Below are 24,511 nucleotides of genomic sequence, written 5' to 3' on the forward strand. Positions count from 1 at the left end.
CTTCCACCACCCCAGCTGTCCTGTCCACTCTCAGGGTGGTCACATGAGCACTGCTGGAGTGTCCCAAGGCCATGCAGAATTCCTGAATTTTCTCACCCTCCCCTCAGACCCTCCAAAGACACATGTGACCCACCACCCCATCTCTGACCATGAGGTCAGCCCTGAGGTGCTGGGCCCTGGGCTTCTACCCTGCGGACATCACCCTGACCTGGCAGCATGAAGGGGAGGACCTGACCCAGGACATGGAGCTTGTGGAGACCAGGCCTGCAGGGGGACGGGACCTTCCAGAAGTGGGCAGCTGTGGTTGTGCCCCCTGGAGAGGAGCAGAGATACACGTGCCATGTGCAGCACCAGGGGCTGCCCCAGCCCCTGACCCTGAGATGGGGTGAGGAGGGGATGTGGGCACAGAGCCTCTCCTCAGGGTGTCCCTGAGCAGGGTCAGGACTCAGGCCTGAGGTTGACCTCTCATCTTCCCCTTGCAGACCCCCCTCCTCAGACCACCATCACCATCATCTGTGGTCATTGTTGCTGCCCTGGTTCTCCTTGGAGCTGTGGTCACTGGAGCTGTGCTGGGGAGGAGGAAGTGCTCAGGTGGGCAAGGGGTGGGGCTGAGTTCTCTGTCACCCTGGGGGTCAAGCCCAGGTGGAAGTGTGCTCTGCCTCCTTAATGGGCATCATACCCCCCACACAGGGTGCTTGTCCATCTGGGGCCTATTTGCTAACACTGACTCTTTAGTGAGGCCCCATGGGAAAGTGAGGGACACATTTATCACCTGATGATTCTAGTGATGGGGTCTGATTCCCATGCTGTCAGAGGTCAGAGGGGAAGGTCCCTGCTGAGGACAGACATCCAGAAGGGTGGGTGGTCCAGCCCCACACACGTACTTTCCCTGTTTTTCCTGATCCTACCCTGGGTGTTCAGTCACAGTTCTGGAACCTTCCCTGTGCTTCAGGAGTGTGGGGCTCCTTTAGGGTCACAGGACACAGCCTTCCCCCTGACTTCTCACAGATCATTTTCTTCCCACAGGCAGAGGCAGGGAGAGCTACACTCAGGCTGCCTGTAAGTCTGGGTGTTGGGGAGGTGATGTCTGGGACCCTTGGGAGAGTGTGGGCTGGAGTCTGAGAGGGGGCTCTCCCACCCTGTAACTCTGCTGTTGTGTCTTCCCCAGGCAGTGACAGGGCCCAGGGCTCTGATGTGTCTCTCACAGCTCCTAAGGGTGAGACCCTGAGGGCAGGGAGTGGGGGGCATTGGGAACAGGGACACAACTGGGTTTTGGGAATTCTCAGAGTGGGACATTCTGAGCATGTGATGGCTGTGGGAGAATGTGACACTTCTGAGACTGACCTGAATTTGTTCACAATACCTTTGTTTCCAGGGTGACAGAGCTGCTTTCTCCAAGAGTTGGTGCTGAAATAGTCACTACAGCCTCCCTTGGGACTTTAAGGGTCCCTCTCTGTTGTTTCTGCAACCAGCATCTGAATATTATATAAATATATAAATAAATCAAAAGTGATGTAGATTAAAAGCTCCAAGGTGTTCTGTTTCTGGTAGGTGTTATTCTCTCAATACATTTTCCCTGTTTGTTAAGCCATTCAAAGCCACTTTATATTCATGAACTTACCAGGATGTGTGGAGACAACCCAGGAGGGACAGACTGTGTGCCATGTGACAAGGGGACCACACAGCTCCCCAGTGATGTTCCCTGTGACCACCTGGGCACCGTGTGCAATTAAGGGTTTCTCCCTGCACATCCAAATGTACTTTTTGGATCCTCTGCCTCTGGCTGGTTGAGTCCCCTGATTCTAATGGAGTGCTGCTTTGTAGCCTAGGAGTCCCTGCAAGCTTCCAGGGCCTGTGTTGTAGACCTCAGGGGTGTCCCTGTGGGGTCAGAGAGCTGACCAATCAGAAGGTGAGAACACCTGCTTACAGCAGGAACTGTTCCAGCCTCCACTGTCCTTAATCCACTGCAGATACTGTTCTCATCCTGAAGATGCTGAGTCCTGGAAGGTCATGGCCAAGGAGGCAAATTCCGTAGTAGCTTCCTCTGAGAGTTCCTCCCCAAGAGAGAGTCCTCGGGCCACAGGGTCAGTGTGGCTGCTGAGCTGAGGACAGAATCAGGAGACAAGGGACCAGTGAGGCAGGAGGGAAAGGTGTGGGGAAGCTCCCAGGGTTCCAGGCTGCAGGTGCTGGGTGTTCTGACAGGGCTGTGAGTGGTGGAAACAGTGGCAAGGGACTGGACACTGAATGCATTTGGAAGATGGATTTCACAGCATTTCCTAAGGATTCAATCTGGGGTGTGGGAAAGGAGTCAAGGAAGGCACCCCACCTTTGTACTGTGTCGGCAAAAAGATAGGGTTATATCAGCAGAGATGGGGAAGACTCTGGCAGGAGCACATGTGGGGGAGGGGTGGGTATTTCATATGTTCAGCTGAAGAGAAGGTCACAGTGAGATGTCTGTTAGAAACTCCAGTGAGGTGTCAGGTTGGACAGATGAGTGTGGAGACCTTGAGGAGAAATGTCTGATCTGGAGACATAGACTTGGAGGTGATGCTACAAGAATGACACTTAAATCCGTGAGTGTGGATGAAGCCACTAAGGGAGCCAGGACTGTGGAAGAGGAAAGACAAGAACTGGACACTGCACCTCCCTGTCCCAACAGTGGGGACATTCATCTTGGTCACTCACTGCAGTTGGTGATGGCCATGTTTCCCCATCATACATTCAGCATTTGGTGTTTGTCATTCATTAGTAACTTATGCGGAGATATTCTGAGATTGTCCTGCTGTGCTCTTCACCACTTCTACACTCACCCTCCCTGGCTCCTCTCATAACTTCCACCCAAATCAGTGAAAATGTGCTGGTTGTCCTATATTAGCCATCAACATTGATTAGTAGGGTCGAAGCAAAATACAGCTTAAGAAATACAATCAATAATATTGTTGTGACTATGTATGTTGTCAGTTGGCTACTAGATTTATTGGGGAGGTTACTTAGTAAGCAATATAAATGTTTAATCACTGTGCTTTATAGCTGAAACTAATAAATATGTCAACTGTTTTTGAAAAATAAAAAATTATTCAAAGTTTTTTTTAAATGCTAACTTGGACTTCTTACCCAGCATCTGATAGAAGTTTGGGGGAGAAATCTGAGTATTTTGTGACAAGCCCATGAGCATTCCTGGTCTCAGACAGATTTGGATGCACACAATTCTGTGTTGAGCTACGGCCCAGGTTGGGGAAGGGACTTAAATCCACATTTAAATGTTTTCTTTTTTTGGGGAAGAAAAGATAGTTTATATGTTGTCACATGATGTGACAACATATAAAGGTATAGTGTTTTCTCTCAGTGGGGGAAAGTTGAGCCGCCTCCCCTTGCTCTCCCAGGCCTGGCCTTCCCTCATTCCCCCTGTGCTCACTCCCTCTCACCCTCCCAGAGCGCGCAGCATGCAACCAAAGATGCTGTAGCACTGATTTGGGGGTTGCAGAGCACATTATCTGCAAACCTGGAAGCGTAGCACAGAAACACTTTTTCCATGGGGGACAGGCGTTCTCTGCTGCTAATGCCGTGGTCAAGTGCAGGTACAGAGGGGAGGCTACAGAGATCCCCAGGTCACCACTTGTAGGAGAACAAAGCCATAAAAGCAGTGGCCAACTGCCCCCAGCTCACCCCTCCAGCCCCCACCCTGCCCCCAGCAGCTGGGCTGTCTGCAACATCTGTCTGCAGGGGATAGCACTGTGATTTCAGGCTTTTGAAACCCCATCCCTTCCTCCCCCAAATTCCCCCATTGGCTTAGTGCCCTGAAACCAAGGTGACCAGAACACAGAGGAGACACTCACCTTTGCAGGGATCAGGAGCCATTTCCCACCATCCTTGCAGACAGAGAAAAAACCCGTGGTGCAAGGGAACTAAAAAACAAAACAAACAAACAAACTTGTGTTTCAGCGCCACCTACAGGGAAACAACAGAAAATCTTCTTACTAGTCTTCTGGAGAAGCCCATCTCTTATACAGATGCCTAGACAGAGAAGTGTCTGCCCTTCAGAGATCCACACACGCACTTTTCTTGTTTCAAATCCCCCTGCAGGAGGTGCTGTCCCCTCAGGAATTTCTGCTGGGACACCGTCACCTCCCATGTGGATACTGTGTGTGTCACTCATGTTTCTGTCTCTCTCATTGAATGGGGACAGCCCTGTGACTTCACTTAACAAAAAGTTTATTATGACATATAGACTGTCAACTGCAATTAAAAATAAAAACATTAAACTCATAGACCCAGACAACAGCGTGGTGATTACGGGGGGCAGGGTGGGTGGTTGGAGGTGCGAGATTGTATTGAGAGGGATATACACTGATAGAAAAAATAAATAAAAAGAAGAAAAAGAAAAAAATTACTTTAAGTTAAAAAAAGTGATGACTTGGACTTCATGCCCCACATTCTGACAGTAACTTTTGGGAGAAATCTGAGTGTTTTCGGACAAGCTCACAAGCCATCCTGGTCTCAGACAGATTTGCATGCACACAATTCAGTGGTGAGATAGGGCCCAGGCTGGGGAAATGACTGAAATGCACATTTCAATGTTTTCTTCTTCTGGGTGAGGAAAGGTACCTCACACATCATCATATGAGGGTGGAGGGTACATAATGTGTTCCTTACCATGGGGAAAGTCAGGCGGAAGATGAGAAAGTGGCTGTCAGTTCAACATCATGAAAACCTTGGAATGCTCGCTCTCTGCAATGATACCCCTGAGTGATTCTTGCAGCAAATAATGAACCCAACATTTTGTAATTTAAAAATAAAAGAATTTATATGCAGATTAATGGGGGCTCATTTTATTTCAGGAAAAGCCACTTAACAGACCTGAGGCTGTGAGCAGGAAGAGCTGTGGGACTAGAACCCACAGGGAGACCAGCCCTGGGTCACTCGGGATGACCAGTGAGGTTCCCTTAGGTCTCTGAGTGTGTAAGGCTGCCACACAGGCCTCCCCTGAGCTTCTCAGGTTACTATGTGGCCCCTTTCCTTCCACATGCCCCCCCCCCTTTTGGTCATAAACCAATCAAAGCATGCATTGCTGACCAAGCCTTTGGATGGGTAGGAGGCCCCACCATGCTGGGAAGGCTCACTCCTGGGCCGTCTCAGAGTCAGGTCTGTCTGGCTGAACAGGACGGACCAATGGGAACAGGGCCAGACTATAACCCCAGACGGCATTGAAGGTTGAAGTGTTATTATTCAGAGAAGGTGGGGGAACAGGAGGCAGTCAGAGCCTTCACGTCCTTGTTTGTGAATGTTCTGGACCTTTTCCAGTTTTTCAGCTGCTGTGACCTGAGTCTTTCCACTGCTTGTGGTAAGTTGTGTTTTTTTGCCTCTAGTGTAACATTTCACATCAGGGACAGGAGTAACTGTACTAAACCTGCAACACCGATTAGGAACACAAAATGCCTAATACTAGACAAGGAAGCGTCTGAGGGGAACTGGTGTCCCAGCCACCAAAACCCTGTGCATGTATCATCAGAAGTTTTATTAAGCTAATAACATCTTCCTCCCTTGTCCACTGTCCTTTCTACCTTCTATATTATTTTTGGTTAGATGAACTATGACGTTCTACTATTTCATTATCCAGAAGCTCTAATTTTTCCTCTGGCCACTTAGTTTCCATAGAAATGAACTCATGAGAGGGCTAAGGTCAATTTCCCAGTATATTTGATTTATTTTAAAATATTTTATTGATTATGCTATTACATTTGTCCCAATTTTCCCTCTTTCCTCCTCCCTCCGCCCTGCACCCCTCAACCCTCCATCATCCCCCCTTAGTACAGGTCCATGGGTTGTATGTATAAGTTCTTTGACTTCTCTGTTTCCTATATCATTTTTGACTTCTCCCTGTCTATTTTATGCCTACCAATTATGCTCCTTCTTCCCTGTGCCTCCCCCCTCTTTTCTCCCCTCCCCCTTCCCACTGAAAACCCTCCATGTGATGTCCATTTCTCTGATTCTGCTCCTGGTCTAGGTGTTTGCTTAGTTTTTTTTTGGGGGGGGGGTTCATTTATTGATAGTTGTGAGTTTGTTGTCATTTTACTGTTCATAGTTTTTTATCTTTTTCAATTTCTTAGGTAAGTCCTTTTAACATTTCTTATAATAAGGGCTTGGTGATGATGAACTCCTTTAACTTGACCTTCTCTGGGAAGCACTTTATCTGTTCTTCCATTCTAAATGATAGCTTTGTTGCATTGAGTGATCTTTAGTGTACATCCTTGCCTTTCATGACTTCAAATACTTCTTCCCTCAGTCTTGCTGGGACACAGGCAGAGACCTAAAGACGTGATCCTCACCCACACAGCCATGGCCAATGTTATGATTTTTCTCTCCTCTGGGATTCCCCACAGTTTGGCAGCTTTGGTTTAGAGCATCTTCCCACCTCCCCAACCCCTTCCAGTCTTGGGTGTGTGTGTGTTATGTACAGAGAGTGCCACCTTGTGACCACCTGAGTCCTGAGCACCTATAAGTTCTTCACAGAACCCTGGGAGAGTGGAAAGGAGGATGCTCAGAAGAGGACCCCCAAGCTCCTCCATCCTTCCTGTTGTAACTGCTGAATGTTCAGCTGGATGTTCAGTTTCTTTCTTTGTTCTCTTCTTTCAAGATTTTATTTATTTAATTTTAGAAGGAGGAGAAGGGAAGGAGAAAGAGAGGGAGAAGGAAAGAAACATTAATGTGTGGTTGACTCTTGCACTCCCCCCACTGGGAACCTGACTTGGCCCCAAACCCAGGGATGTGACCCCACCAGAAACGGAACTGGAGACCCTTTGGTTCGCAGGTCTTTGGCCAATCTATTGAGCTACAACAGCCAGGGCCAGTTTCTTAATGAATATCTCTGCACTTGTGAAAGTCACTGCTCCACTGAACAGGCAAAAAGATACCAACAGCAAAGGGAAGTGTTAAGTTTCACCCTCGAAATCCAGTGCAAGCATTACCATCTTGTGGTCATGTCCTGATGTCACGTTCATTGTCCTCACCATCTGGCCCAGCGTCTCCATGGTGCTTCACCTGCACAGACACCTCCAGAGGCTGTAGCACATTCACACCCCCACAGTCACCACCAATGCCCTCCAGAGATCAGAGCCACCCACACCGTGCTGATGCTGGTGGTCACCAGTGTCACTTTCTATGAGCTCGATTCCATTTTTACTTCCTTACATCACTCACTTTGTAGATTCTGGTCTGTGGTTGATGCAGATGTTTCAGGTCTTAGTTTCCTGTTCACCCAGCATCAGGCCCTCCCTGCTGCTCCTCAGGGACCTAGAACTCCTGAGTCTGCTCTTGACGTGGCAAAACCACAGTTGAGAAGGTCAATATATAGAAGATAGCTTCAATAGTAACCATGACTACTCTTTTCAGGAATTATGTCTTCAGTACCATTTATTACATAAAATCTGTGCTGACCTTAGAAGCTCAGTTTGAAATTGGAGCTTCACTGGAAGATTTTGAAGTCAATCCAGAATATAATGAGCTTGATAAAGATCCATAAAACTATAGAAGAAATATGTCTCCCCATTGATCAGTGCAGCTGTTAAAAGGAATCACCCTTTTTTCAGGAATATTGAACATTTTCCACAAATTTACCTCAATGTGAATGTGGGTGACACTTGACTTACCAAGGTATTGGTTTACCACATAATCCAGTATTGGTCTAGATTCATATTACTCTTTTGTGGGCAAAGATTTTATTTCATGGATGAAGAGAAAGACTTTGGGAAATGAAAAATTGTTTTAACCATTGTTTTGTATCTTTCCCCCCTGATATGTCTGCAATGTGCTGTCATAATACAGAGAAAATCAGGTAGTTCCTTTGAATTGCTTCCTCTTACCTGCGCAGATTTGTTTTACACGGTTGGCCCTCTGAGAACTTTGTTCATTGGATGGATAAGATCCCATTACAAAGAGATAAAGTGGCCACGTATACATTTGCCACGTAAAGTTTTGCTTTTTCACTGAAATTTGGACATGGGGTTCTGTTCACACTCGGGTTTTCTTAATTTATTTTTTAAAACACAAAACACTACTTTAGTTTTGCTCACTTCCCCATTTATTAGAATAACCACATTTGGAGAGACACAAAGCACTTAAGTTTCACACAATGACAACGTTATCACAAATCCCAAACAATTTTAGCCACAGATATTCACTTACTCTGTTTAAAGAAAAACCCTTTGAAACATCTGAGTCAGCCTGATGCACAGAGACCCTGAATATATGGGAATTCACATTTTAAATGCTTGTATATCCTGCTTTAATAACGTCTCCTTTCCATGGAATCCCGAGTGAAAGGGATTGAAATGTCTGTGTAAATGCTTTGCAGACAGTGACACTAATCTGTACAGCATAAGAAGGTGTAGTGTGCACAGTTCTGCCAGGAGTCTCTGGTCTTTCTGGGTGTCCATGGTTTGTGCTGTGCCTTCTGGTGCTGTCTGAATAATTCTCTCCAAAAGGTTATTTACCTGCAAATGAAGTGACTGGATGTTTGTCCCATGTTAGCAGGACTTCCAGGGTTTCAAAATAAACTATACCACCAATCTGATCAATAAATCCATTCATACGTCCTTCTGTTATCCTTTGCGAAGCTAACTTTTCTGCCCTAGCTGCAGGGATCTCTAAAGATCCTCAAGCTCTTCAGAGGTAACATTACTTTATAATTTGCTTGCAGACAACACATTGCTTCAGTAACAGCTCTGTCCAAGATGCTAGAACCATTAGCTGAGGTTGCTTTTGGTGAGACATCAGCATGGCAGCAAATGCTTGAAGCTGATTTCCTCTGATGACCACACCCAGGTACATTTTCTTTGGATCCCATGAGCAGCAGGTTGCTGGCCCCTTTCACCCTGAAAAAGAGTAGCTAGCATTTGACAATGCTGTCATCGTGCTGATGTTAAGATGTTTCAGCTCCAAGCAGGTTTTAAAGCCTCTAGTCTTCTGCTTTTGTGCCCTGTCGCCTTGTAAGAGAGCTCATTGTCCCTTTGGGTAGGTAGCTTCAGTGAATTTCCTTCTAAAATCAAGAACACATGCATGGCATACCTATCATGTATCTGTAACTATTCCCTGGTTGATTCATTCTGAAGCAATGAGGCTGGATTTATGGAAACCTCTGCCTGGACTGGATCACTGCCCTCCAGACCTAGCTGAGCCATCTTCAGGAATATCTCCAGGTCACAATCCACTTTGCACTGTTTTTGTCCCATTTGCAAAGGAATTCTCACCAGCACTCACTCGGCCTTTCTCCAGTCTTCCCCCTTCTCATATGGGGATGCAAGATGCTCTCTCATGGAAGGCAACTAAAAACACTTTGTTGACTTGTATAAAAGGGAAGGCAGATGGAGAGGCAAGTCAAGAGCTCAGCACAGAGCTGACAGTGCTGGGCTCCATGTCTGGGCTCTGGGCAATGAACTTGCACACCTTCCCCCACTGCTCACTCAGGGCGCTGCCTTCTGTGGAGGCCAAGCTGGGTCTTTCCCTTCTTCTTGGGTGTGGTCATTAGTATCTTTTCAACTCTTTGTTGCTTTTAAGAAAATGCTTTTTTTTATTATACATGACATTTTGAGCTATTTTCTGTGGGAAAATTCATCCATGGAGTCCAGCCAAGTTTTTCAGCAATTGAATTTCTGAAGCAAATGGTTAGTCCCAGAGGACAGGTTCAGAATCTGGATCTTAAATCGTGATGTGAGGATGGTCTGTCAGGAGTTTTATAAGTGAAGAGATTTTATGTAATTTGTTTTCTGAAAACGTTATGCAAGAGAACTCAAAACACTCTCAAGAATACACAAAATAAATGAGTCACATTGTCCCCCTGCTCCCTCAGTCACCAAAGTCTTCTACCAGGAAACCACCAAAGTGAGTCACTTCTGATTTCCCTTCCCAGAAAAACATATCTGTGCATTAGTATTAGTGTTATGGCTGCAAAAAGAGCTCAGGCCACAGACTGGGAGAAAATGTTTGCAAATCACTTGTTTTACACCATATATAAGAATCATCAAACTCAACAATAAGAAAACAATAACTCAATAAAAAGTAATCAATATTCTAGACAGACACTTCCCCAAAGAATTTTTGTCAGCCCTGGGTGGGTGGCTTGGTAATTTGGAGTGTTGTCCCATGCAGCAAAGGCTGTGGGCTTGATTCCTGGTCAGGGCACATGCTTGGGTTTAGTGTATGTTCCCTGGTCTGGGCGCCCAGGGAAAGCAGCCTATCAATATTCTCTCTCACATCAATGCTTCTCCCTCTTCCTTCCTCTCTCTCTGAAAGCAATGAAAAAAATGTCCTTGGGTCAAGATAAAAAAAAAAAGAAAAGAGAAAAGAAAAAAAGGAAATGAAAGGTTTATTTAAGGAAGCAGCACAAACCCAGCGTCACCAGTAAATTGTTGCTCTAAGACCTAGTTGGCTCCTCAATGGCTTCTAGTGGATGGGTTGCATAGGGGGCTGAGGAACTCAGAGCCAAGGTCTCCATTGATTGGTCAGCACTAGGGTAGGGGGTGGTTGGTCATTACATCTGGTCCTATGTCAGCCACAGCGTCATTCTGTCTGGCTTCACACACTCATTCCATTCCTCTCCCCAGAGTCTAAATCTTCATGAGTACATGTTGGAACACATCAGATTTTCAACCTCTGTCATCTCTGCAGACACCTGTCCACAGCCCTTGGTCCTGCCACAGGGGGACCAGGTCCTTGCACACCTGGTGCCAGGCTGACACTCTGGATGTGTGTCACCTCATCTCGGTCAGCCCTGGCCTCTCTTGTTCTGGCTCCCCTCTCACTGGGTACCTGCATGTTCTTTTTTGGTTTGCATCCTCATTTTCCCCACTTTTCCTGGTAGTATTTTCCAAAAAAGAACATGGAAACTTAACTATTAAAACTCTAAACACATGAAGAAACTGTAGGCTCTCCTAGCCCTTACTCACATCTGGACTTGATGTGGAACTCTGTGTTGGAAATTTTTTTCTGCAGAAAATGGAACACATTGCATCAGCGTCTTCTAGTCTCCAGACCCATATTTGTTGCCATTGAAGTTTTCAAGGTCTCTTCCAGCCCGTTTCTGAAATTTCATCATGATGTGTCATTATATGGGTCTGTTTTTATTTGCTGTAGCAAGGCTTTGACTAGGCCCTTTAAAATACAAATTTTTCCCTTTAAACTTTGAGAAATATTGTTGAAAATTTTTAAATCATTCTCTACTCATAATTATTTTTAGACAGGTGTTATAAACTTGTTAGGATCCCTTGACTGACAGACTAATAGGTCTTTTCTCCAGCTTGCCCACATTTTTCCATTTGTATAACTCAGTAGGAGTACAATTTGAATCTTCCAGTTCAACTATTGAATTATTCATTTATATGTTGATATTCTTAATTTCCAAGAGACCTTTCCTGTTCTATGATTGTGTATAATTGTTCTATTTTAGATGCCATTATCTTTTACATCTTTCAGATAAGATGGAGACCAGTGGAATGGGACCCATACGTCTGCTGGTTATCTGCTTATGTGATATCAGGAACCTTTCCCTCACAGCACTGGGTCATGATTACATTTCTCTGTGTGATTCCTGCTAATGGCCCATCTGCCCCACCACAGTGCCAGAGTCACTGAGCCAGGGTCCTACTCTTTCTCTGCATTCTGTCTCCACATTCTAACTAATCCTGAGACAGTAGAGGCTTTGAAACCCATGCTGGGTGATGAACTTCACTGTGGTCTGGATAGCTAAGGTGAAATACTCCTGATGTCCTCCTGAGCTGAGCCCTATCATAGAACATTCTGGAACTTTGCAAACATTCACTTGCATGGTGTACAGTCATAGTGAGGCAGGATAGTAAGGAGCTAGGAAAATTCCTAGGCAAGAGAAATGGGGAAACTGAGGCAAGAAAATTAAGGAAGGCCAAACAGTCTGAACAACTTACAGCCAGCTGGTAAATCACAAGGCCTCATCTTTCCCTAACCAAGGACACTGAGAAGAAATAGTTTGTACCTCTCCGCCCTAACTAGGGAAGACATAGCTTAAATCTCCCTGCCCGGAGTGAAAATAAACAACAGACATTCAATTAATGCCACTTGTGCAGATGAACCCAAGGACAGAAGAAATCACGGGAACAAATAACAAACAAAACAAAACAAAAACCATTAGAGCCATACAGAACTAAGGGAAAATTAAAACAGTGGAGCTGACCAGATGATAATCTCCAACCCAACTATGTGCTCATTTTGATGCATCAGCGTATTTAAAACACTCATAGAAAGCTGGTGAACATTCTGCAGACAGCCTCCCCTAGATTCTCACCCAGAGAAGAGAGATAAAAACCCTCCAGCAGAGACCTGGGGCAGCTTGTTCTAGAGCACACCCACATCCCCATGTCAGACATGAACTTCTTTATGTCCTTCTGAGCTCTAAGGTGCCTTTGAGATTTTCAGCCAGGGGAGTGGGCAGCTAGTACTGGGCTTACCTCCACCCTGTCTCCATGGCCCCCTTTTCTCAGACTTCCCAGTGAGCTGACAGCTGCCCCTCCTAGACTTTCTCCAGCTACTTCTTCTGCCCTAAGCCTTTCCTTAGCATCACTGTCCCCAGCTTTAATAAAGATACTTTCAAAATCCCCTGGACTTGGGTTTTGGAATATTTTCCAAAGAAAGGCAAGCACCTTCTCACCACACAGCACATACCGCACACCACACACCACACACCACACACCACACACCACAGGCTGCCCTGAGGCAGAACCGCTGAGGCTCAGGTCTGTCTGGTGGCAGTAGCTGTTAAGGGACCCAGTGAAAGTGGGCCAACAAGGCTCTGAGAGGAAAAACCCTGAGTTCACCACAGCTCCACCACCCGGAACCTCTCTGACTCTTATTTCCCCTGTGCCCCACAAGGACTCCATATTGAGTACCTCTTGGGTTTGCTCTGAACATTATTCTTGACCCTGCCTGTAGACCCCATGGTGTCACTGCCTGAGACACATTAAGTGATCCTCTGTCCACAGTTACCATCACTCTGTTGATTGGAGCATTTAGAGATATTCCATCCTTTTACTTTATAAAACCACAATACAAGATGCATCCATATAAATATATATGAATACACATACATGGACAAGTGTGATTATCTTCTTAGGACAATTTCCTAAAGGAAGAATTTCTGTGTCAAAATGTAAGCACATTTAAATTGCTGCAACCTTTTACAAAAGCATCCTTTAGGAATTTTGTCCCATTTTCAACCCCTTCAAACTTCACAACAGAATGTGTTCCCTCCCCACTGGTTGAAATGCTCATCATTTTCTTTCATCTTTGTCAAGCTGATAGATTTTAATTTTTATTCCTATTTTTCTTATTCCACATTCTCATTTTTGTTTACGAGTGTTTATTACAACTATAATTGTTTAACTTAAGGAGGAAGGAAACTAAGCCCAAACACTGGAACGGGTCTGGCACTTAGAGGGAAGCCCAGTGTCCCAGGAGCCGGCCTGGTGCTCACTGCTGGGCCGGGTGATTCTCTGGTTGGACACACGCTGTCTCACAGATCATCAGCATCAGACAAGAGCGTCCCGAGATCACGGTGACAAGAGACAAAACACCTCCACACCGAGTGTTGTCTCAGCACAGACAGAAACGAGACAAGGTGCAGCTCACACACTACCAAGCAGCTCCCGGGCTGGCCAACAGAAAGCAAGGTAGCATCTTTCCTATCACCCCCACCCTTGCTCCTGTCTGCCTCGTCCCCAGGTATTTCCTGAGATGCCCTATCACAGACTTGCCCCCAGGTCCTGACAACACAAATCTAGAGGGACCCCTGCGCCCACAGATCCTCCCGTGATCACCGTCCAGAGCCCATGTCCTGGGCACCTCCTGTCTCACCCTGTCCATCGAGCTGCCCACATCCCCGGGGGTGCACTCCCCCTCACAGCGGTGATGCACACAGCCCAGTGTCTACCCCAGATGCTCTTCGGGGTCTTTGGCAGGAGAACACTGACACACATTACCTTCCTCTGTCAACACTTTTATGTGTCTTTGAGTTTGGTTATGGGGGTGAGTTTGTATCTACAGAGCATGTGGTTGACATAGAAAAGTTTTGTTTTCCTTTATGGTTTTTCATTTTGGGTCTTACACAGAGAATATTTCATTCCACAATTGTAAAAACATCATACATATTTTCATCTGGGGGAGAGGGGCCCAAGGATGAAGGAAAACAGAATTGCTCAAATTCTGGGGGAAACATGGAGAAGACAAATAAGTAAGGAGTTCTAAGGGGCAACTCTGAAGATTACACCTTCTGCTTCCCAACTTTTTAACTACGTCTGGGGCCCACAGGTATTTGGTGTATGTCGTGTTCAATAAATATCTTTTCTTGAGTTAACTGAAGGTTTATGTGCCTGCTTATATTCTCCAAGTTGACAAAAACAACACCAGGAGTCCCAAAGTGATGTGCACAAGGACGAGCCCCAGTGAGGAGTGCTTTTCACCATTTACAAACTTAGAATGTTAAATCACATTTTGGTTGTTAAATACATAAGAAGCAAACTTTCTTGGGCATGCTGTATTTTGAGGATGTATCTAAGACCCTCACAGACAAAGAAATACCCATGACTTCCACGTGAAGATAATTTTAATATACGTCAAACTATGAGTCACACCGTGTCTTGGGGTTGCGGGCCAAGACCACAAACTAAAAACACTCTAGACAGGCACTGCCTGATATGGTAGCTAAAAGATACCTCTAGCTTTTGAATGAAAAGTAAATAAAAGTAGAAGTTCAACTACTCTGCACACAGGTCACACTCCAAGTGCTCAGGAGCCACCTGCAGCCAGCAGCTGCTATGTTGGACGTGCAAACACTAGAACAATCCCTTGTTCCAGAACATTCTATCACACAGAACTGCTCTTCATGTTTTCTGGTCTCCAGTCAGAGCACTGGACACATGAGAAAGGAAGGGGACAATACCATCTCTCTGACAGATGACGCCAGATTTCTGTCTGGGATGTGACTATGTATTAAGCTTGTGTATAACAAACTGAACTAGGTTTCTGTGGATCTGGTGCCTTCAGACACAGACTGTTCCCAGTTCCAAAGGGGAAACACCTGACCCCCCACCTGCCTTCCCAGACTAAGGACACTCTGAAATCTCATTGGCAGGGGGTGAGCTTTCTTCTAAGAATCCAGGGCAATATTTTCAGCAGAGTGTGGGGATGCAGGGATCCCATCTCAGGGAGAAGGATTACAGGAAATGAGGAAGACACAAAGTTTGGGGGCCAGTGGGAAGACTGCCCCTGGTTTATGCAGAACAACCATTCTCAAAGTGTGCTCTGGGGGACCCATGAAGTTTCTAAGAGCCTTTCACAGGACCTATGAGGTCAAAACTATTTTTATAGGATTAAGGACATCTTTTGCCTTTCCACTGTGCCCACATTTACACTGAGGTAAAGTTAGCAAGAATGGAGGCAAGAGCAGGCATTCTTCACCATGACTCTCTCACAAACTAAAAAACAAAACCATTGTCACTTTAGAAGAATATGGTGAAAAGATTGAAAATTATTAATATTACTAAGTCATCATCTTCAAATTGACATTTTTAAAATACCTTGGTTTCTGTTCAAGATGGCTGGGTAGGTAAGTGCAGTATTCTCATTGCCCCACGGCCACATCAAAATTACAACTACACCACAAACAACCATGATTCAGAATCACCTGATATCTAGCTGAAAAGAAGTTCCCCAACTTTTTAATTAAAGAAGACACATAGAGACTGGTAGAAGATGTAGAGGTACAGAGCCAGTTGGTCCCCCACTCGGGTGTGGCAGACAAAAATCAAAAGAGACATCTCGTCTGTGGAGTTTCCCTCAAGGAGCAAGATGTCCCAGATCCACACGAAGCTCCCCAGCCCAGGGTTTCAGTCCCAGGAAGACATGTCTCTACAACTTCTGGCTGTAAAAAACAGCAGTGATTGTGGCTGAGTGGGAGGGAGGCTTCTGGAGTCCCAGGCACTACCTCTTAAAAGTTGCACAAGCATATGAACCTTCTCTAGGCTCCAGTGCTGGGACTGCAGCTCACAAAACACCAGGAACATATGAGGAACACTTGAGTGGTCTGGCATCAGGGTGAGAGCTGAGGGGCAGCTGTCTCCAAGACACAAGTGCTGGCAGAGGCCATTGCTCCTTTCTGAGCCCTCCCCCACTCAGAGCTGACAGGCAGACACGAGATCTGAATCTCCAACAACCTGGCTCTCACTGTTTTTCTCACCCTCATGATTCCCTGAAACCTTACTCCACCAAACTTGCAGGCACCTCATGGCCCATTACAGTGATATTTGCATAGAAACAGCCTCTCTTGGCTCATGCTGAGGACTTTCCTAAAATGTCTCAAACAAGCAGCATCTGGCCTAGACATGCTCTGTATCTTCAGCCAACTGGCCCTCAGCCTAGGACTTGTGGCAGCCAGCCACAAGGACTTGGTTTGTAGTGTGGCCTCTCTGAGGCACCTCCAAGCCCAGCAAAAGTAGCAACCATCTGCAGATTGCTCTGTAGCTTATGCCGGGTATCTGAGGGCAGAGCACAGGTACTGGCTGACCATGGCCTGTACATCCCACAGGGTCTCTGAGCCAGCACACCCGATAGACAGCCTCAGACCCCAGCAAAGCACCACCCCATCACCTCCATAGCAATACACTTTAGGGGCTGACTGAGTGAGTACCAGAGCCTTCACAGTGGTTGCAGCCAGTCCTTAGAGCTGAACAGGCTGGGGGTAAATCCCTTCCATTGTCAAAGCAGTCATGACTCAGCTACAACACGAGACTGCACACAGCCCACACCAGCGGAGGGGGTGGTGCACCTGGAGTGCTCAGGTTAGGTGACCAAAGAGGCTGCATCACTACGTCTATTACACCTACGACATAAGGACACTCTACCAAGACTAGGAGTTGGAGCAGCTCTACCTAACACATAGAAATAAACACGGGAAGGCTGCCTAAATAAGGAGACAGAGAATCATGCCCCAAATGGAAGAACAGAACTAAACTCCAGAAAAAAAAATTAAACAAAATGGAGACAAGCATTCTACCAATGCAGAGTTCAAAACACCAGTTGTAAGCATTCTCAATGAACTTAAGGAAAGAGTAGATGAAGTCAGTGTAAACTTTAACAAAGAGATAGGACTCATAAAAATGAAGATAAAAAACATATTGAAAACTTTATAAATGAAAAATTCCATTACTGAAATGAAGAATACATTACAGGGAATCAACAGTACAGTGGTTGAAGCATAAAGTGAAATGAGATATTGGGAAGATAAGAAAGCAGAAAAAGTTCAACCAGGAGAGCAAAAAGAAAAAGAAATAAATAAATGAGCCCCTGGAACAACTCCAAACATAACAACATTCATATTATGGAGGTGCTCAAAGAGAAGAGAGAGAGCAAAAAATTGAAATCCTATTTTTTTTAAATGACCAAAAACTTCCCTAGCCTGATGAAAGAAGTGGACATACAAGTCTGGAAACTGCAGAGTCCCAAACAAGATGAACCCAAATAGGGCCACACCAACAAACAACATAATTAAAATGCCAAATACAGTATTAAAGATGAAGAGAGAATTTTAAAAGCACCAAGATAAAAGCAGTTAGTTACCTACAAGGGAGCTCCCATAACATTGTAAGCTGATTTCTCAGCAGAAACTGTTCAGGTCAAAAGAGATTGGCAAAGCTTTCATTTTTAATTGGACAGATAAAGAATTTCCCAAACAAGAAAAAGCTAAAGGAGTTTATCAGCACCAAACCAGTAATATAAGAAATGTTAAAGGGTCTTCTTTAAGAAGGAGAAAAAATATAAATAAGAAAATGTGTATAAATGCATATCTATCAAAAATCACTTTAAGTGAAATGAATCAATTATCTAATTAAAAGACACAGTGTCAGAATGAATAGCAAAACAACGCTTATATATTCTGTCTACAAGAGATTCAATTCAGATTGAAAGACAATCACAGTAAAAGGATGCAAACAGGTATTTCATGAAAATAGAAACAAACAAATAAACAAACAAACAAAGAAGCTGAAGTAGCAATATTTATACCCGACAAAACAGACTTTAAATAAAAGGCCATATGACAAGAGAGAAAGAAGGACCCAAGCATTCTACCTCTTGGCATTTAACTGAAGAAACCCAAAACACAAAATCAAAAACACATACATGTTCATTGCAGCATTATTTACAACAGCCAAGAATATTGAAGTTACCTAAGTGTCCATCAGTAGATGATATGGTAATGAAGGGTGCGTATATACAACAAAATATAACTAAGCCACATGCACACAAAATAATGAAATCTCTCCATTGGCAATAAATAGATGGAAGGTATGGTGCTGAGTGGAATAAGTCAGTGAGAGAAAGACAGATACCAGGTGATTGCTCTTATATGTAGAATCTAAAGAACAAAATAAACAAAGAAGCAGAACAGAAACAGAATCACAGATGCAGGGAACAGATGCTGGCTGCCAGAAGGCAGCAGGTTCAATGGGATGGGTGACAAAGGTAAAGGGATTAATAAGTACAAATTTGTAGTTACAGAGCAGTCATGGGGATATAAAGTATAGCATATGGAAGATAGTCAATAATATTGTAATAACTACATGTGGTATCAGAAGGGTACTAGATTTATTGGGGTTAATGATTTGTTATTTATATGAATGTCTATTCTCAGAATTGTACACCTGAAACTAATACGTTATTCTATATCAACTGTAATTGAAAATAAAAAATACTTTTAAAAAAGATAAATATATCAGAGATCCAGCCAAGATGAAGGTGTAGGTAGAAGCCCTTCACTTCCTCGCACAGCTGAAAGGAGGATACCAACCAATGTAAAATCAATAAACAACAAAAAGCACCAGAAAATCAAACTGCATGGAACTCCGACAACCAAGAAATTAAAGGAAAAATCAGCCAGAACAACCAGACCGGCAGTGCCAAAGCACAGCAAAGAGGGTTTCCCTGCCCAGGTGAATACCTAAGGCCCCACCCCCTTACAACCTGTCAGCTCTGCCAAGACAAAGAAATATGGTCCAAATGAAAGAACACAGCAAAACCTCACAACTAAGTGATGAGGAGATTGCCAATCTGTGTGATGGAGAATTTACAGCCCTGGTCAACAAAATGCTCACAGAACTGATCAAGCTTGGTCAAAAAATGAAAGATACCCAAAATGAAATACAGCAAAATATTCAGGAAACCAACAGGGACAGGAAGGAAACCAGGATTCAAAGCAATGATTTGGAACAAAAGGAAGAAATAAACATCCAGCAGGATCAGAACAAAGAAACAAGAATCCAAAAAAATGAAGAGAGGCTGAGGATTCTCTGGGACAACCTGAAACGTTCCAATATCTAAATTATAGGGGTTCCAGAAGAAGAAAAACAACAGCAAGAAATTGAAAACTTATTTGAACAAATAATGAAGGAAAACTTCCCCAATCTGGCAAAGGAAACAGACTTCCAGGAAGTCCATGAAGCTCAGAGAGTCCCAAAGAAGTTGGACCCAAAGAGGAACATACCAAGGCACGTCATCATTAAGTTACCCAAGATTAAAGACAAAGAGAGAATCGTAAAAGCAGCAAAACAAAAGGAAGCAGTTACTTACAAAGGAATTCCCATTAGACTATCAGCTGATTTCTCAAAAGAAACCTTGCAGGCAAGAAGGGGCTGGGAAGAAGTATTCAAAGGCAAGGACCTACATTCTATCCAGAAAAGCTATCATTTATAATAGCATCTCCATGGTGCTTCACCTGCACAGACACCACCAGAGGATGTAGCACATTCACACCCCCACAATCACCACAAATTCCCTCTAGGGACCAGAGCCACCCACACTGTCCTGATGCTGGTGGTCACCTGTGTCACCTCTATGTGCTGAATTCTGTTTTTTCTTTTTACATCATTGTGTGAGTGGGCCCTCATCTCTGGTGGGCGCAGACCTCCCCTGGTTGGCTTCCTGTTCCCCTGCTCTTCACCCCTCACTGTGGATGCTCAGGGATCCTAGAGCTCCTGGGGTCATGAGCTGTTGGAAGGGACTGTTGACAATCTAATGTGTGGATGTCAGTGTTTATAATATTCTTAATTACTCTGTTTAGGGATCCTTCACTGAATGCCAGGTTTGTCCACAAAATCCACCATGAACATTATTTTTAAGTTAAAATAGAATTGACACACAACCTTGTGTAAGTGTAAGGTGCCAGTGTGTTTACGTGATGTACTTACATTCACTCATGTGACGCCTAGTGATGGTGATCCACCCTGAGAAACACGTGGTTGTGTGATGCTGTGACTGTGTGAACAGCACAGAGGCTCTCACACCTGGATGGTCTACCTACTGCTCAGCTAGACCACAGGGGACAGCCCATTGCCTCTGGGTTACAAGCCTGCACAGCACATTACTGCACAAAACAGCACGAGATTAAATCAACACAGGAGAAAATGACACCATCAAGGGACCCGATAACACGTACGTGAGGCTCTGCAACCATAACAAAGAATACTGTTCTGCTGCAAAAGGCTTTCTTTTTAATCCTTACCTGAGGATATGTTTATGGGTGAGAGAGACACCCAGAGAGAGAGAGAGAGAGAGAGAGAGAGAAACATGTATCAGTTCCCTTTACTTTCTTTTCAGCTAACTCCTGTTTGCGTGTGATTAGGCTTCAATGTGCACCGGTGAACAAACTCCTTACATAAAAATTTATCATTTATAACATTTAACATTTTATAATTTTTATGGCGAATATACATTTATCATATAAGTCATGTATTATCTATATACATATATTTAATTTTAAAAGCTTTTTTACATGCATAAAAGGGAAAACAGATGGGGAGGGAAGTCAAGAGCTCAGCCCAGGGCTAACAGTGCTGGGCTCCATGTCTGGGCTCTGGGCAATGAACTTGCACACCTTCCCCCACTCCCCACTCAGGGCGCTGCCCTCTGTGGAGGCCAAGCTGGGTCTTTCCCTTCTTCTGGGGTGTGGTCATTTGTATCTCATCAAATCTTCATTGCTTTTAAGAAGCTGGTTTTTGTATTATACATGGCATTTTTTACTATTTTAATGGGAGGATTTGTCTACATCTTTTAGCCATCTTTATCAGGAGTGGACTTTCTAAAGCAAATGGTTGATTCCAGATGATAGGATCAGAATCTGGATCTTAAATTGCAATCTGAGGATGATCTGTCAGGAGTTTTGTGAGTGAAGGGATTTTATGTAACTTGTTCTTCAAAAACATTTTTAATGCACATATAAGACAATTCAAAAGACACTCAGGAATACACAAAATAAATGAGTCACTTTGTCCCCCCTGCCCCCCTCAGTCACCTAAGTCCTCTCCCAGGAGGACTTCCCTTCACAGTGAGTCACTTATGATTTCTCATCCCAGGAAAATATATCTGTGCATTAATGTCTGTAAAAAGAGCTCAAGCCACAGCCTGGGGAAAAATGTTTGCAAATCACTTATTTTAGACTATACATAAGAATTTTCAAACTCAACTATAAGAAAACAATACCTCAATAAAAAGTGATCAATATTCTAGACACACAGTTCACCAAAGAATTTTTGCCAGGCCTGGCCAGACAGCTCAGTTGGTTGGAGTGTTGTCCCATGCAGCACTCCACAACACAAGGTTGTGGTTTCAAGCCCTGGTCAGTGGACACACTTAGGTTTAGGGTACAATCCTCCACCTAGGTGCCCATGGGAAGCAAGCAACCAACCATGTTTCTCTCTCACATCAATGTTTCTCTTTCTCCATTCCTCTCTCTCTCTGAAGTCAATGGGAAAAAAGTCCTATAGTGAGGAAGGAAGGAAGGAAGGAAGGAAGGAAGGAAGGAAGGAAGGAAGGAAGGAAGGAAGGAAGGGAGGAAGGAAGGAAGAAAGAAAACAAAAGAGATAAATAGGAAAGGAAGGGTATATTTTAGGAAGTGGCACCAAACCCGAAGTCACAGGTAAGGTGTTGCTCTGAGACCTGACTCCCCGATGGCTTCTAGGCAATGGGTTGTAGAAGGCACTAAGGGACTGAGGCTCGAGGTCTCCATTTATCGGTCAGCACTGGGGTAGGCGGTGGCTTAACATTGTATCTGATCATACGTCAGCCATGGGGCCATTCTGTCTGGTTTCACACGTTCATTCCACAACTTGTTCCAGAGTCTACATCTTCATGAACACATATTTGAACATATCAGATATTCAGCCACTTTCATTTCTGCAGACACCTGTTCACAGCCCTCGGTCTTGGCACAGGTGGCCTGGGTCTCTGCACACCTGGAGCCGGTTGGACACCCTGGATGTCCCTCACTTCTCCTCAGGCAGCCCTGGCCTCTCCTGTTCTGGATCCCCTGTCACCTGGATCCCACATGTTCCTCTTCTTTTATTTACTTCCTCATTTTCCCCACTTTGCCCGATAGTATTTTCCATCAGGGAATGTGAAAAGTTAGCCATTAAAACTCTAAATACATGAAGAAACTGTAGGCTATCCTAGCCCTTATTCACATCTTGACTTGATGTGGAACTATGTGTTGGAAATAATTTTTTCTGCAGCAAGTGGAAGGCATTGCATAAATGTCTTCTAGTCTCCAGGCCCATATTTGCTGCCTCTTGAAGTTTTCAAGGTCTCTTCCCACCCTCTTTCTGAAATCCATCATGACGTGCCACCGTGTGAGTCTGTTTCTATCTGTTGTAGTGAGAATTACATTTTGATTAGGCCATTCAAAATGTAATTTTTTATCTGTAAACTTTGAGAAATATTCTTGAAAACATTAAAAATCATTTCCTACTCATCATTATTTCTAGACAGATGTTATAAACTTGTTGGGATCCCTTGACTGACAGACTAAGAGATCTTTTCTCCAGCTTCCCCACGCTTTTCCAATTGTATCACTTAGTAGGAGAACAATATGAATCTTCCAGTTCATTCACCTACTGAATTATTCATTTCCATGATGATATTTTTATTTCCAAGAGATCTTTCATATTCTATGATTGGGCATAATTGTCCTATTTCAAATGCCATTATCTTTTACATCTTTCAGATAAGATGGAAACCAGTGGAAGGAGACCCGTAGATGCCCTGTTCATCTGTTTCCGTGAAATCAGGAACCTTTCCCTCACAGCACTGGGTCATGATTACATTCCCCTTTGTCATTTCTGCTAATGGCCCATCTCCCCAACGACAGTGCCAGAGTCACAGAACCAGAGTCCTACTCTTGCTCTGCATTCTGTCTCCAGACTCTAATTCTGATTTAGTGGAGACCTTGAAATCCATGCTGGATGATGAACTTGCCTGAGGATGTGATAGCTAAGGTACACTGCCCCTTGTTGTCCTCCTAAGCTCTGAGCCCAGCAGCCTCCTATCACAGAACATTCTGGAACATTGCAACAGTTCACTTGTATGGAGTGCAGAGTCACAGCAAGGCAGGATTGTAAGAAGCAAGGAAAACTGTGCAAGTGGAATGGGGAAACTGCACAAGGAAATTAAGGAAGGCCAAACAGTCTGAACAACTTATAGCCAACTGGTGAATTACAAGACCTTATCTCTCCTAACCAAAGACACTTGAGAACAAATTGCTTGTATGTTTCTTTTTTAACAGGAGAATGCATAGTGTAAATCACTCTGGTTGTAATACAAGCAACAGAAACCCAATTAATGCCATTTGTAGCAGATGAACCCAAGGCCAGATGAAGTCAGGGGGACAAATAACAACAACAACAGCAACAAAAAAATTACAGCCAGACAGAACTAAGATAAAAGTAAACCAGTGGAGCTGACCAGAGGATAATCCCCAACCCAACTATGCACTCATTTTGATGCATCAGTGTATTAAAATCACCCCTGGAAAACTGATGAATATTCTGCTGACAGCCTCCCCTAAGATTCTCACCCAGAGAAGAGCGATAAAAACCCTCCAGACAGAGACCTGGGGCAGCTCACTCTAGAGCACACCCACATCCTGTGTCAGACATGAACTTTCTCTCCTTCTGAACTCTGCGGTTCCCTGAGATTATCAACCAGGCGAGCAGCAGGCAGCGGCAGCTGATCTTGGGCTTATCTCCCATCCTGACTTTAAGGTCCCCTTTTTCCCTCACTCTCCAGTGAGCTGACAGTAGCCCCACCTTGGCTCACTTCTGTCTCTGGGAGTTTTACTTCCCAGTGAGCTGACAACAGCCCGGTCTTGACTCACTCCTTTCCTGTAACATTTCCAAGAACCAGAGCGGCCCCACCTAGGCTCTCTCCAGTTACTTCTACCCTAAGTTCTTCCTTAATGTCGATTTCCCCAGTTTAAATAAACATACTTTCAAAATCCCCTGGACTTGTGTTGTGAAATCTTATCCAGAGGAAGTCAAGCATACACATGCCACTCACTACAAACCAAATACCACACACAACAGCCTGGCCTGAGGCAGAACTGCTCAGGCCCAGGCCCATCCAGTACCAACAGCTGCCAAGGGACAAAGTGAAAGTGAGTCATCAAGGC

The 24,511-nt window shown here is 44.5% G+C and overlaps 1 long non-coding RNA gene and 1 pseudogene across 1 annotated transcript; one reads left to right on the forward strand and one right to left on the reverse strand.

Annotated features, from left to right (window-relative positions):
* Window positions 1–484: 484 nt before the first annotated feature.
* On the forward strand, window positions 485–1,525 carry LOC123822857. The gene is made up of 3 exons (XR_006786438.1): window positions 485–591; window positions 1,027–1,216; window positions 1,376–1,525. It is a non-coding gene; the product is annotated as an uncharacterized LOC123822857 (long non-coding RNA).
* A 454-nt stretch (window positions 1,526–1,979) lies between these two features.
* The window catches only part of LOC123822858, a 35,988-nt pseudogene continuing 13,456 nt past the window's right edge, over window positions 1,980–24,511 (reverse strand).

The sequence above is a fragment of the Phyllostomus hastatus genome, unplaced genomic scaffold (assembly GCF_019186645.2).
Source record: "Phyllostomus hastatus isolate PE091 unplaced genomic scaffold, TTU_PhHast_1.1 phas_contig_437, whole genome shotgun sequence".
NCBI classification, from domain to species: domain Eukaryota; kingdom Metazoa; phylum Chordata; class Mammalia; order Chiroptera; family Phyllostomidae; genus Phyllostomus; species Phyllostomus hastatus.